At 43.5% G+C, this 16,153-nt stretch overlaps 1 protein-coding gene across 3 annotated transcripts in view; it reads right to left on the bottom strand.

The window, feature by feature from the left end:
- Positions 1 to 509, bottom strand: part of LOC139463739 (protein Wnt-10a-like) — a 59,127-nt gene extending 58,618 nt beyond the window's left edge. For all 3 annotated transcript variants that reach the window (XM_071244994.1, XM_071244995.1, XM_071244996.1), the window contains exon 1: positions 427 to 509. The gene's annotated coding sequence lies outside the window, so the exon portion shown is untranslated. The remainder of the gene's footprint in view (positions 1 to 426) is intronic.
- Between the last annotated feature and the right edge of the window lie 15,644 nt (positions 510 to 16,153).

Below are 16,153 nucleotides of genomic sequence, written 5' to 3'. Positions count from 1 at the left end.
ACATGAACATACTTTCCACCTGAAATAATGAATGCCCCTTGATCCGCAGAGTAAACAAAAATACCCGAACACTGACTAAATATAATCTGTTATTGCCTGACTAGATCCGTGATGGATTGTAAGCGTTTTTTAGGCGCTTTATGGTGTATATACATTAGCTATACTTTAAAAACCCACAAGTCAACATTACTCGCCCACTTTAGCTATACATTAGAAACTCAGCTATATATATGAACAACAACATTTCATTGTCTACACGAAGTGCCCCTGTTTTTAATACAGCCTTTTCATAATTACATTTCGCTATATAATGTGAATAAACCTGCAATTGAGTATGGTCGGACAGGCTAATGCCCCTTAGGACTACATGCAGTGAATGGACTGCTAATAAGGAGTATATGTGTATGGTGAAAGGCAGGTACTTACTGTGCGTTGTGTATGTGACCCCTCAAGTAGGTCTGGTCCTGTCAGTCCTCCCTGTCCAACACCAGAAGGAGGGATTGAATCAGTGATGTGACGGACGAGTCACGCAGTCTAGGGTGGGGCGTCTTATCTCAGCGATAGGATCATCAACATGATTATTTCTTTCTATTTCCCCAAACTTTCTTATCAGCTAAAGCAGATCCCGCGACACTAACCCGTCGCAATGGAGCGTGGATCGTATACATTCTCATTGTCCTTCATTTTGTTGGGTGAAGATGTATCTACCGTAAATATGCTTGTGCAATTATCCCCACCATATCCTACCATATTTTCACTAACAGACATGCGTCTCTGAGTGTGTCACAAATATACCTTTGATAATACGGTTGTATTAACAAAACTAGATAGCAAGGAAAGAAATAACACCAAAACAATCAATGATGACGTCACACTTTTCACAAAACACAAAAAGTCGTTTTGTAAATGCCAAAATGTCTTTGATAGCGCGTGTGGCCTAGGTATGACCTAGGTGTGATCTAAGTGTGACCTACGATGTTGGTGTTTAAGAAGTTCTTAACACTTCATGCGGTGCTGTAACGATGGCAAATGAAGTATTATTGAATACATGGAGGATTAAGAAGTCACATGACACAAATGATGTATCCCCGAGTGGTTACAGGTGGCAATGAAGTCCGGTGGTCTATTGTCCACTTCCAAGCGGTATAAAACAATGCGACGTGCCTCGAAAAACAATGAAGCAGTTGTAGTCCGTAGTCGATGCTCACATTTCAGTCGGTGATGTTGCGGTACCCAAGTCATTCCCCGGTAAGTAGACACACCTGTCCGATGCACGCAGTGTTCTTCACACTTATTTCCGGCTAACGACGCCACCTACTTACTTTGGAACTGAAGATGTTACAGTTACAGTTCAGGAGATGAATGGTTCAGAGATACATACTGGTCGTCAGGAGTACCTGTCGGTCTAATTGCTAACCTCCCCCTGCCTTAACTCACTGTACCAAACAGCACCTTTTCCTCCAACTAACCTCCACAAGTAGCCTAATCACCGTCACCTTACCCCCATCGCCCCCAACATGTCAATCTAGTAGCATAATCCCCTCCAAAATCTGCCTCCGCCTTTACTCTATCCATCAAGTAGCCTACTCCCCTCCAACACCCCCCCCCCCCCCCTCCGCCTTGACTCTATCTATCAAGTAGCCATTACCCCTTCAACACCCCTCCCCTGCCTCTACTCTATCCATCAAGTAGCCACTTCCCCTTCCACGCCCCCGTCCCTGCCTTCACGCTATTTATCAAGTAGCCACTTCCCCTTCAAAGCCCCTCCCCTGCCTTTACTCTATCCATCAAGTAGCACTATCCTCCCACTCCCCCGTCCCTGCCTTCACGCTATTTATCAAGTAGCCACTTCCCCTTCAACGCCCCTCCCCTGCCTTCACTCTATCCATCAAGTAGCCTACTCCCCTCCAACCCCACCCACCCCCGCCTTGACTCTTTTTATCAAGTAGCCATTTCCCCTTCAACGCCCCTCCCCTGCCTTTACTCTATCCATCAAGTAGCCTACCCCCCCCCCCCCGCCACCTCCACTACTCTCCTGTATTCACTATGTGTGTGAACCTGTCTGACATATCTGTGTGTGAACCCGCCTGACATATCTGTGTGTGAACCTGCCTGACATATCTGTGTGTGAACCCGCCTGACATATCTGTGTGTGAACCTGCCTGACATATCTGTGTGTCAACCTGTCTGACATATCTGTGTGTCAACCTGTCTGACATATCTATGTGTGTGAACCTGTCTGACATATCTGTGTGTGAACCTGCCTGACATATCTGTGTGTGAACCTGCCTGACATATCTGTGTGTGAACCCGCCTGACATATCTGTGTGTGAACCTGCCTGACATATCTGTGTGTCAACCTGTCTGACATATCTGTGTGTCAACCTGTCTGACATATCTATGTGTGTGAACCTGTCTGACATATCTGTGTGTGAACCCGCCTGACATATCTGTGTGTGAACCTGCCTGACATATCTGTGTGTGAACCTGCCTGACATATCTGTGTGTGAACCCGCCTGACATATCTGTGTGTGAACCTGCCTGACATATCTGTGTGTGAACCTGCCTGACATATCTGTGTGTGAACCCGCCTGACATATCTGTGTGTGAACCTGTCTGACATATCTGTGTGTGAACCTGCCTGACATATCTGTGTGTGAACCCGTCTGACATATCTATGTGTGTGAACCGGTCTGACATATCTGTGTGTCAACCTGTTTGACATATCTGTGTGTGAACCTGTCTGACATATCTGTGTGTGAACTGTCTGACATATCTGTGTATGAACCTGCCTGACATATCTATGTGTGTGAACCGGTCTGACATATCTGTGTGTGAACCTGTCTGACATATCTGTGTGTGAACCTGTCTGACATATCTGTGTGTCAACCCGCCTGACATATCTGTGTGTGAACCTGTCTGACATATCTGTGTGTGAACCTGTCTGACATATCTGTGTGTGAACTGTCTGACATATCTGTGTATGAACCTGCCTGACATATCTGTGTGTGAACCTGTCTGACATAACTGTGCTTCAACCTGTCTGACATATCTATGTGTGTGAACGTACCTGACATATCTGTGTGTGAACCTACCTTACATATCTGTGTGTGAGCCTGTCTGGCATATCTGTGTACACACTTCCTTGACATATTTGTGTGCACACCTGATGGACCTACTATTATATCTGCACGCCCGATGGGCATATGTGTGTGCACATACGCTTTGCACATCTGTGTATACATACCTTTTTGTACAATATACTTGCACCATATATTAAAAACACATCGGGGCACTAGTAAATGCTGCAGTCACACACCTAGTACTTGTTTTTGCTATATGTTATTGATGACATACTATATTCATCTGAAACAAAAACTGCGAAGAGTAAAATATTTCCCTCTGCCGCAACTCCATTATGATCAGTACGATCATCTTTTAATCTGCCTCAGCTGACACTAACTTTTACACTCGCTGCCTCTCATGTCATAGCAACACACTAATAATAATAATTATTGACTTTGTCAGGTATCAGGCTGAGATAAACATGTTACTTTCATTATTAACCAATTATCCTATGTTTATCATCCATACAATCATATATTGGCGAATTAACAAAGATACATACGAAGTACACTTGAAATCATGATTGTATGTGATTAACATAATTGACAAACTCTTGATGCCATGTGTAACATGACAATGGTGGTGGCGTCACCCTGCGTGTCCTGACAACTTCTCAAAACGATTTTGAAGATACTACTTAATCACTACAGCTCATTTTCTTTCAAGGGTAGATAATACAGAGAGTATTATATTTGTGTGTATGTCCTTATCATTTGACGCTTCTCGTGTTGATGTCTTTACCAAACAATTCTGACACTCAGTAAAACATTCTCACACACTTTAATCTCGGCATTTCACCCTGCATATTTTCTCGGTCTCACAAACCTATACATAACCAACCCTTTATCCACCCACGTCTCCCTCTGACGTCATAAAAACCTGAAGTACGCACCTTTAAGTTAACTGCATGTGATCCACCCCGTTGCTGCGCCCTCAGTGTTGCGAGGACACTTGTATATATAATGGCGAGGGTTATGAGAGAAGAGATATTAAGCTGTAGATATAGCAACGATGCAGGATGTTATCGACACTGGTTTAGACAAATGAAGTTGTAGTTGCTTTTGATGTTTATTTTGATGATGATTGGGTTGATGTTGACGTTCATTTTATTGTAGATGATGTTTTGGTGTTGTTGATTATGTCGGTACGTACGCTAATGCTGATGTGATCCTTATTACCATTTTTGGCAAAAAGCAGTGCAATAAACAAACCTCCAAGATGTGTGTGCTTGTAGCATTGAGTCTACGGTATGGCTCTGCTATCCAGCTTTGTGGTACGACACGTCACTTAGCCAGCCCACCCCTTGTTCCCTCGCCTAACCTTAATCTCTTGTTGTAGGCCTTTCACTGTCTATTGACATGTGTGATTGTTGTGTTAACGTGAGGACAAACCCCCACCCCAGCCCTCCCCAAACACTCATATACATCCACTTCTGCCTACCTGCCTCCCCCACCCCCTCCCCGGTACACGGTGTCTCCTAAAGCCACTAACTAGCTATATCAGTGACAGGTGATGAATGCCTGGTCGTATTACTCCTATTGTTTATCTTTGGGAAAAATATGGAATAATATACTTCACATTGAAGGAGTGCTTTTGTTGTTGAGTGGGCCTGACAACTACAAAGAAATATTTGCCATATTTTCATGTGACTCTGGTGATATTTCCCTCAGTCCTCCTCATTCCCTGTGTGGGCAGCGTGACACGTCCATGTGATTGGCCAAAAATAAGAATTAGTCAGTTTTTTGTGTGAACTGAATTATTACAACGGTAGTTTACGTATACAGAACACTTGCTAATGCAAACTTTGGTGACAGGTGAAGATACATTCGCCTGGTCCCTTCATACTGTATGTCTTGTATAAATGTGCAGATATATCTGACATGTTATTGATTGTATCTTTCTATGAAACTGACTCTTCATGTGACTACAATCAAGTTAAGAGTGACCAACTACAGTTGAAATATGACTGCTGTGACGTCGGGTTCACATTTGTGTACAAATTTATGAAACTGAAGCTGACGTTACATATCGTACCAGTAACATGGTATGATAGAGCTACATACGTGTCCTATAACATGGTATAATAGAGCTGCAGACATGCCCTATAACATGGTATAATAGAGCTGCAGACATGCCCTATAACATGGTATAATAGAGCTACAGACGTGTCCTATAACATGGTATAATAGAGCTACAGACGTGTCCTATAACATGGTATAATAGAGCTACAGACATGCCCTATAACATTGTATAATAGAGCTACAGACATGTCCTATAACATGGTATAATAGAGCTACAGACGTGTCCTATAACATGGTATAATAGAACTACAGACATGCCCTATAACATGGTATAAAAGAGCTACAGACATGCCCTATAACATGGTATAATAGAGCTGCAGACGTGCCCTTTAACATGGTATAATAGAGCTACAGACTTGTCCTATAACATGGTATAAAAGAGCTACAGACATGCCCTATAACATGGTATAATAGAGCTGCAGACGTGTCCTGTAACATGGTATAATAGAGCTACAGACATGCCCTATAACATGGTATAATAGAGCTACAGACATGCCCTATAACATGGTATAATAGAGCTACAGACATGCCCTATAACATGGTATAATAGAGCTGCAGACGTGTCCTATAACATGGTATAATAGAGCTACAGACGTGCCCTATAACATGGTATAATAGAGCTACAGACATGCCCTATAACATTGTATAATAGAGCTACAGACATGCCCTATAACATGGTATAATAGAGCTGCAGACGTGTCCTATAACATGGTATAATAGAGCTACAGACATGCCCTATAACATTGTATAATAGAGCTACAGACGTGCCCTATAACATGGTATAATAGAGCTACAGACATGCCCTATAACATTGTATAAAAGAGCTACAGACATGCCCTATAACATGGTATAATAGAGCTGCAGACGTGTCCTATAACATGGTATAATAGAGATACAGACGTGTCCTATAACATGGTATAATAGAGCTACAGACATGCCCTATAACATGGTATAAAAGAGCTACAGACGTGTCCTATAACATGGTATAATAGAGCTACAGACGTGTCCTATAACATGGTATAATAGAGCTACAGACATGCCCTATAACATGGTATAATAGAGCTACAGACATGCCCTATAACATTGTATAAAAGAGCTACAGACATGCCCTATACCATGATATAATAGAGCTACAGACGTGTCCCGTAATGTTTTGCGATAGAGGCGCCTGCCTATCTGCTTGGAACAACTTGATTTCTTTTAAAATATGGAATATGTAAATTATATATATTTTTTCTTATTGGATTCGTCAGTGATGATATCTTGTGATGACTTTAGTGATTATTATTTAGCTTTTGCCCTCAAACATAACATAAAGTCGCGTACGTATCGAATAACGCAATTGCATTTGTAACATCCTGTTGTTAATGAGAAGTAGTGTCGGGGTTCGTGGGTACATCGCCCTCTGACTCTACATACAGAGGGGTAACCCTGGCCCCGGCAACCGCATACCTTAATGGCAGAGTCCTGCGTCCACACCTGGACCTCGTAAATAGCAGGTACCGATTACCCTTTGGTGTGGGTAGAACGGCACTGGCTAAATTGTAGGCTAACTCAGTTGTAGCCAGGCATAAATCTCCAGTGGAATTTCTAAATAAGCAATGCTGAACATTGTTGGGCGGATTGAGCCTCGCATGGGCAACAGTCGAGTGGAGGTAATGAATGGGGGGATATCCACGTAAATATACAAACAGTTTCACCTCTCATCTACAGCTCCCTAATTTCTAAAATGACTAATTGAAAACGGTTCGTTTAATCGGCATATAATTGTCGATAATACGGTAACATGATCTTGTAGCCGACTGTTTAATACAATACCCAGTCACTGCGTCTACTCAACCGACACAAACTTGTCACCCTTGTCCTTACAGTCTGCACCCTCTTGTCCCCTACCTCCACACGCCTCGTTCTGCACCATCTGTCCCTACCTCCACACGCCTCGTTCTGCACCATCTGTCCCTACCTCTACACGCCTACATTCTGCACCCTCTGTCCCTACCTCCACACGCCTACATTCTGCACCCTCTGTCCCTACCTCCACATGCCTACATTCTGCACCCTCTGTCCCTACCTCTACACGCCTACATTCTGCACCATCTGTCCCTACCTCTACACGCCTACATTCTGCACCATCTGTCCCTACCTCTACACGCCTACATTCTGCACCATCTGTCCCTACCTCCGCACGCCTACATTCTGCACCATCTGTCCCTACCTCTACACGCCTACATTCTGCACCATCTGTCCCTACCTCTACACGCCTACATTCTGCACCATCTGTCCCTACCTCTACACGCCTACATTCTGCACCATCTGTCCCTACCTCTACACGCCTACATTCTGCACCATCTGTCCCTACCTCTACACGCCTACATTCTGCACCATCTGTTCCTACCTCTACACGCCTACATTCTGCACCATCTGTCCCTACCTCCGCACGCCTACAGTCTGCACCATCTGTCCCTACCTCCACACGCCTACATTCTGCACCCTTTGTCCCTACCTCCGCACGCCTACGTTCTGCACCATCTGTCCCCTACCTCTACACGCCTACATTCTGCACCCTCTGTCCCTATCTCCACACGCCTACATTCTGCACCCTTTGTCCCTACCTCCACACGCCTACATTCTGCACCCTCTGTCCCTACCTCCGCACGCCTACATTCTGCACCATCTGTCCCTACCTCCGCACGCCTACAGTCTGCACCCTCTGTCCCCTACCTCTACACGCCTACATTCTGCACCATCTGTCCCTACCTCCGCACGCCTACATTCTGCACCCTTTGTCCCTACCTCCACACGCCTACATTCTGCACCCTCTGTCCCTACCTCTACACGCCTACATTCTGCACCATCTGTCCCTACCTCCGCACGCCTACAGTCTGCACCCTCTGTCCCCTACCTCTACACGCCTACATTCTGCACCATCTGTCCCCTACCTCTACACGCCTACATTCTGCACCATCTGTCCCTACCTCCGCACGCCTACATTCTGCACCCTCTGTCCCCTACCTCTACACGCCTACATTCTGCACCATCTGTCCCTACCTCTACACGCCTACATTCTGTACCCTCTGTCCCTACCTCCAAACGCCTACAGTCTGTACCCTCTGTCCCCTACCTCTACACACCTACATTCTGCACCATCTGTCCCTACCTCTACACGCCTACAGTCTGTACCCTCTGTCCCTACCTCCACACGCCTACATTCTGCACCCTCTGTCCCTACCTCCGCACGCCTACATTCTGCACCCTCTGTCCCCTACCTCTACACACCTACATTCTGCACCATCTGTCCCTACCTCTACACGCCTACATTCTGTACCCTCTGTCCCTACCTCCAAACGCCTACAGTCTGTACCCTCTGTCCCCTACCTCCACACACCTACATTCTGCACCCTCTGTCCCTACCTCTACACGCCTACAGTCTGTACCCTCTGTCCCTACCTCCACACGCCTACATTCTGCACCCTCTGTCCCTACCTCCGCACGCCTACAGTCTGCACCCTCTGTCCCCTACCTCTACACGCCTACATTCTGCACAATCTGTCCCTACCTCCGCACGCCTACATTCTGCACCATCTGTCCCTACCTCCACACGCCTACAGTCTGCACCCTCTGTCCCCTACCTCTACACGCCTACATTCTGCACCATCTGTCCCTACCTCCGCACGCCTACAGTCTGCACCCTCTGTCCCCTACCTCTACACGCCTACATTCTGCACCCTCTGTCCCTACCTCCAAACGCCTACAGTCTGTACCCTCTGTCCCCTACCTCTACACACCTACATTCTGCACCATCTGTCCCTACCTCTACACGCCTACAGTCTGTACCCTCTGTCCCCTACCTCCACACACCTACATTCTGCACCCTCTGTCCCTACCTCCACATGCCTACATTCTGCACCCTCTGTCCCCTACCTCCACACACCTACATTCTGCACCCTCTGTCCCTACCTCCACACGCCTACATTCTGCACCCTCTGTCCCTACCTCCAAACGCCTACAGTCTGTACCCTCTGTCCCCTACCTCTACACACCTACATTCTGCACCATCTGTCCCTACCTCTACACGCCTACATTCTGTACCATCTGTCCCTACCTCAACACGCCTACATTCTGCACCATCTGTCCCTACCTCCAAACGCCTACAGTCTGTACCCTCTGTCCCCTACCTCCACACACCTACATTCTGCACCCTCTGTCGGCATCAAATTTATCAAGGCTATACTATTAAGTCAATGACGGTATTGTACTAGCCCATCCCTGACGGTCCAGCACTGCATGTTCCCCGACGTCAGAACGGTACACTGTCTTGGTAGCAGCTAATTGATGGCCACATGACTTTGCTGTTTGTCAGTACAACATAAAACTCTTTTCATTTTGGACTGTGAACAGGGTCGAAGTCTTGATTTGCATTTTCCCAAAGGTGGGTGGCCTCCACACTTACAGCTCTATTTCCAGGTAATTAAACTCTACTACACGCAGAAGAAAAGGTCGACATTGGGATGTGTTTAAATCAGGTGATAAACAACACATATCACATCAATCAGCGTGGTTGGTCACATATTGTGAATATCTCGTCGTGGGCGATCGTTTTACAACCTGTTGCCGCTTGAATAACATATAATTTTGCCATACCTTGATATCGTGTTTATTTCTTTACCCGTAATGAACCAGAGTTGGTTTGGTCCCGGGGGGCTGTACAGCCATACTGTCTACATGTCGCATTTTGCACTACGCAAGCTCGCAGGTTGTAAATAACACCTAGGATGAAATGAGATCAGTATGCACCAAACCAGACGAAATACATAGCACCAAGTATTTAATGGACGACGGTTTACGTCTGTTTCAGATCGTCTGACAGCATTCCTGAATGATCATTGTATAGTCCGCTTTACAGTCAGATAGCCTTGCAAACACACCGCCGGCAGATCGAAGCTTGAACATGGTCATTAGGGACGTAACGGAAACTGAACAGTGTGGTATAAATTCAATGTCAATGATATATCCATCAGAAACATGTCAACCAATCAAACATAGAATCACAGGTTTTCAAGAGCACTTTGCGAGGATACATGTTTAGAGGGCAACAACACATTACATGCAGCATTTGCAGGTAAACTCACTGACGTTCACCCTGGTCACGACACTACAATGACGGAATTACACATTGATTTGTCAATTAAACTTTTGTTCAAATCACCGAGATTCATATCTATCAGGGTTTGCACTGCGCCAACTGAAACCATTGTCTTCCTAACATATGTTAATATGCCATGGACATTTCCATGACCTGACTTCAGTGGTGATTAAGTCTGCAGATCCATGCACAATAGTCGCGCGACCTAACCAATATTGTGACAGATGACAAAGCAATGTGTAATATCTAGTTCATGAATGATTTTTCTTATCTGTAGGGCATATTTGACAATGCCAGCACATTGGTATTGTTATTCTCTTGAGGTATGGGGTCATACCATTCCTAAATATGGAGGCAAATAACTGTTGCTAATTACTATTTCAGAAATATAACAGAAACATTAACAGACATGAATCTTCATGAAGATGAGGTGGATGTGTCTGAAAAGAAACATTCCCAATTTAATCCCATTTCTGTATCTCAACTCTTCTTCCGATGGCGTATTATATTATAATACGTGTAATAACGTGTTAGACAGCTTAATATACACTCTTCAAAATAAAGAAACTCACAGGTAGTGCGAACTGGACTACACACCACAAAACAACAACAGGTATATAAATTGGATATATGTTATTGGAAAATGTTGGTGGCCTGATATTCGACAAACGGTGCGTCAAAACGCGGCCTTTGTCGATCTGCAATGTCTTTGTTTTCACACTTCTTGAAAAATATCATGGAGGAAAACATTAAAGCAAAATGCACGTGCAAGTTATGGTATTCGTTGCTTATGGTAGTGGCTATAAAAAGGCAAGCATAAGCCAATAATTTGTCATCCAATTGTCAACAAGTTAGAAAATGCCGAGATTCAGCGCTGCCGATCGGAACATCGCCGCAGGACCTATCCAAAGAGGGCAATCGCAGTCTTCTGTTGCATGCTAATTCATCGTCCACCACGAGTAAAAACATGTAGAAAATTGAACACTACCATAGTGACGACAAGGTATGGTATTGTAAAATATGTGCATTTATGTCACAGCAAGAGTAATTTTAATAGGTAACTTGAAAAAGGGATTTGGTGGTAAATTTGCTGGACCCTGCAATAGATCTCTCTTTATATGTATACTTAACCGCAAAAGAAACGTCACCCAAGTAACATTGCATGAAAATTTGTCATTTAAATATCTGGGGAATTTTTGTCAAAGTTTTCTCAAATTTAAATTTAACTTGTCCGGAAAATGAAATTTGATGATTTAAAAAACAAAGCAGATGACAATAAACCAATCGCTAAAACGCATCACGGCGACGGCCATGGTAACCCGATGCACGTGAGTTCCGTGCAAATTGAAATGCACATACGTTCCCCCATTTCTTGCCCTATAAAAATCCACCCAGATCGGATAACATTCATTTGTTATTGAATTGCTTCCACATGCCAAGATTGACAAGAAATCAGCGAGACCAAGTTCATGGACGATTGCATGCTGGACAAACCGCAAGTAGCCAATGCATTTCAAGTCCACGTAAGGACCATATCAAGCTCCAGCAACGGTACCAGACCACCAACATTACAGATGACTGACCACGTAGTGGAAGACCAAGGGTCACCACCCGACGTCAGGATCGTCAGATTGTGCGTCAGCATCTTCAAGAGAGCTTTACCGCTGCGGAAACTGTTCGACAGACCATGGGGACACACCAGCGACATATTAGTGCCGACACCGTGCGTCGACGATTGACGAGCAGACACCACTACCGTTACAGGTCACACCGAGGACCCATTCTGACACCACGTCATCGACGGGACCGTCTTCAGTGGGCAACACAGCCTCAGCATTGGCACTACCAGCAGTGGAGAAGAGTCCTCTACTCAGATGAAAGCCGTTACCGTATCTCAACAGCATATAGCAGGGAGTCTAGCAACGCCATGGGGAACGTTATTCGGATGCTTGTGCTTTTGAAAGAGACTCGTGGGGTGATCCGAGCATCATGGTGTGGGATGGAATTGGTCTTGTACAGAGGGTCGGCCCTGTGGTCTTCCAGGACATCGGTCCAAAGAGAGGCAATTGTGTCACGGTAGCTCGGTACATTGATCAAGTCTTGAGACCACACGCCACACCTCATTTGGCATATCGCCGCAACCACGAGTTTCAGAATGATAACGCCCGTGTCCACACTGCGAGGGACTTCCTCCAGCAGAATGGCATCAGAGCCATGCAGTGGCTTGCCCTCAGGCCCGATTTAAATCCCATTGAGCACCTGTGGGACGAGATTCAAAGACGACTGAATGACCTCCGACCAAGGTCGACAACTGCAGCTGAACTGCGTTAGGCGTTCCTCAGAGTGTGGGCTCAAGTTCCTGTGGTCTTTATCAACCACCTCATCCATTCCATGTATCGACGTTGCACGGCACTCATCAATGCATGTGGCGGACACACGAGGTACTGACTTGTGATGACTAGTGTTGTGTTTCACTTTGTGAACATTGGCACTTTAATTTTAACCTTGATGATCAGTTTTGCCAAGTTTCATCTTTTTAATATGTCTCAAGTATGTTTACAGTGTTTGGACAAATAAGGTTTCTCATATATATATCCATGGTGACGTTCCTTTTGCGGTTCAGTATATTTGTATGGAGCTTTGTAATCCAATACAAACAAGAGTCATCAGGAGGTGGCATAACCCCATGAACTGGTGGAATTCGGAAACGGAATTTGGCTACTTATACCCCACTTTGGGTTCATTGCCATTGGATACCTTCAGTTTAGTGAAGAAACATAATAATGATGTTCAGTATTTTTCAACATCTCAAAAGGCACCAGTTCACCACTAGACTGACCTGCATAGGATGTTTCATCCAGAAATATTCAATCGAGTTCTGCCCCGGAAATGTGTACGCACTTTATTTTCAGTAAAAGTCCAACTAGACGTCATGAAAACATCAGAAAAATATAAAAATATAACTAAATCCCAAATCCTCAAAAGGCACCAGTTTTCAACCGCTCTGTATAGCAAGTTCCATTCTTAAATATTCAACGGTTTTGTGGTTCTGCTCCGGAAACGAGCACTACTCTCATTTGCCGTCATGAAAACATAAAAAAAGAAAGAAAAAATATAAACATCACAAGTCATCAAAAGGCAGATTTCTTCCTCAGTCAACATGTAACATTCTTTGATATGACACTTATACCAAATTCTGTGATCACATAATAATGTTCTTTGAGGTCTTGTCAGTGGGAACAACAGCAAACTGTTAAGGACTGGCTGGGACAGAATGGGATTACTCCAATTCTGTTTCCTATATTTAGTTTATGCATTCTACCAACGACGGCATTACACACTAACATGGCCCACTCTAAAATACAGTTAATAGGTTCGCCTTCTCCTTTGGTTCACTTTTGGTATATGCTTCGACAGCATCCAAAAGGATTTTAAAGTTGTGATCCCAGTTGGTTGGAGGCTGCCAACAATATTTTTGTCCATTGTCATGAATAACTGACGAAGGTTGTTATTGTCAGCAATAGAAAAGTGATTCCAGGTTGGTATGAGTTTGGGCAGCCACCTGTAGTGGAATTAACATCATAGGTTGCCAAGTCCACGTTTTGCAACATATTCCTATCATTGAACAAACTGGATGAATTTATGTCCGTATAGGAAAATTAAATTGTTTGTGGTTCCTAAAATTTGAAATGATGTAGTACATTTCGGGAAACTGCTTTTTTCTGAGAAAGGTACTTAAATGTAAGTCATCAATTCCCTTGTTTGCAAATCTCAAATTCAAGAACATGCGGTCTTTGTCTGATTTAGTGGAGTCTGTTTCTGGTTGGGACAAATGAACTGTAATCTCTAGTGGATACTATGGGCTCTTACTATTTGTAGACCCACCCTTCAGTAATCGTTGCTGGAGTCGTTTAATTACATTCAATGACGCAGAGTATAGTCTTGTTCATACAATTTTTTTTACAAATTAGTGGCATCAAATGGTTTCGTTTGTTCTCGTGACAATGACTGAAATTAAGTCTTTGGGATTCCAGAAACATTCTCAATACATTGACCCTGGTCGTTCGTTGGTTAGAAAGACTGTTAACGTCCTATATTTTGTCATTTCAACTCACATGTAACGAGTTAGACGATTTAATATATGTATGAATAATATGTATAACACATGTAACGTTTCAGATACCTTAATATATGCATGTATATTATGAATAACATATGTAACGTAATAGACAGCGTAATACATGTGTTAGGAAACTTGATATATATTGTTTGATAGGCATTTCTTAGAAATTGACGGATGACAAAGTAGACAAAATGACATCATAAAGAAGCTGTTATCCCCCAAAAAAACTTTTGTCTAGCTTGATATATGAATGTGTAATGTGAAAAACACATGTAACGAGTAATACAGCCCAATCGAGGATTTACTGTGTATTCATTTCAGTTCATTGGGGTATGAATCGAAAAACCGATGTGCAAACCGAGAGGACGGGTACAACGTAAATATTTGTGGTTTTGACTTTATTGCAAGCGTTCAGCTCTGAACTCCAGAGTTTCTTAAGTCTATATTTGTACTCTGCCCGAAGTTTTCCCTTGATATGGGTATTCTGGAGTTAGTCCCTAACCTGCATTCCGAATAACGTATAGGCCTGACCTTCCTCGAGATGGTCAATAACTCCTACCCCACGTAAACTGACTGATCCTCCCTCTTCTACCTTGCCACGTTTCAAATGAAGAATATTGGATTTGTCAAGTCCAAATGAGATGCCGATGTTATTAGAAAAGGACTCGACAAGGAGAATCTGTTTTTTGAGTGTGAATCCTCCATTGGCAATAAGTTCAAGGTCATCCATGTAAAGGAGGTGAGTAAGGGGTGTTTGGGATCTGTGCTGAGGAGGTCCCGGATGATACCCTTCCTCTTTGCTGAGCAAAAACGTTAAAGGAGTTAGTAACAAACAGAAAAGCAAAGGACTAAAAGAATCGCCCTGATAAATCCCTCTTTTAATGTAAATGGGTTCAGAAGTCACTACATGCCCTTGTGAACACATCTCAAGGTGAGTTGACCAGTAAAGACTTGAGTAAAACAAGTAGTCGCTCGGGGAGGTAAATACATTTCATTGATCTCAAAATCCAGAATCATACAGCTTATAAGCTTTTCTGTAGTCTATCCAACACATTGAGAGGTTGCACTGGTAAGTTTTAGCCTCTTCAAGGATCATTTTCGGAACTAGCAATTGATGCCTACAACCTCAACATCCTTTCTGCTCCATGTAAATAATGTCATTGGAAGCGCAGTATGATGACACAAGCTCCTTACCTTTTTAAAGGCAATCGGGTGTAATGAAACACAACAATGGTAATCTTATTTTGTCATGTACATTATTATTGTAATCCTCTACCCATGGATCCTGGAGGTTGCAGTTCCCAAGTATGGACCACAACTGTTTCCAAAACCTTTCACTGGAATCCATGGTGGGTCTTTTCTCATCACTGCCATAGGTTGCATATTATTGCCTGTAAATATGTTTGTCATTAGATTTGAACAGTTTATTTTGTTTTATGAACTTTTTTATCTTGTCAAACGTTCTGTCCAAACCTTTAACTTTGTTCTCAGAGAATCAAGAATTAAATTTAGAATTTTCTCTTTTGTTGTCTTGTATTCTGTTTTCATATTTTTCCAAATTGATTTTTGGCGTTTTAACACTGATTCCCATGAGAAATCTTTCCTTGTTTCATTTACCTTTATTTGGAACAGCTTTTTCTTTTGATAATTTTGTTTACTACCCTTTTGTGGTTCGTTGTC

The sequence above is a fragment of the Haliotis cracherodii genome, unplaced genomic scaffold, assembly GCF_022045235.1.
Source record: "Haliotis cracherodii isolate W230 unplaced genomic scaffold, xgHalCrac1.p SCAF_16, whole genome shotgun sequence".
Classification (NCBI taxonomy): domain Eukaryota; kingdom Metazoa; phylum Mollusca; class Gastropoda; order Lepetellida; family Haliotidae; genus Haliotis; species Haliotis cracherodii.
The sequence above is the reverse complement of the archived record's forward strand: the minus strand, read 5'-3'. Positions and strand labels throughout refer to the sequence as shown.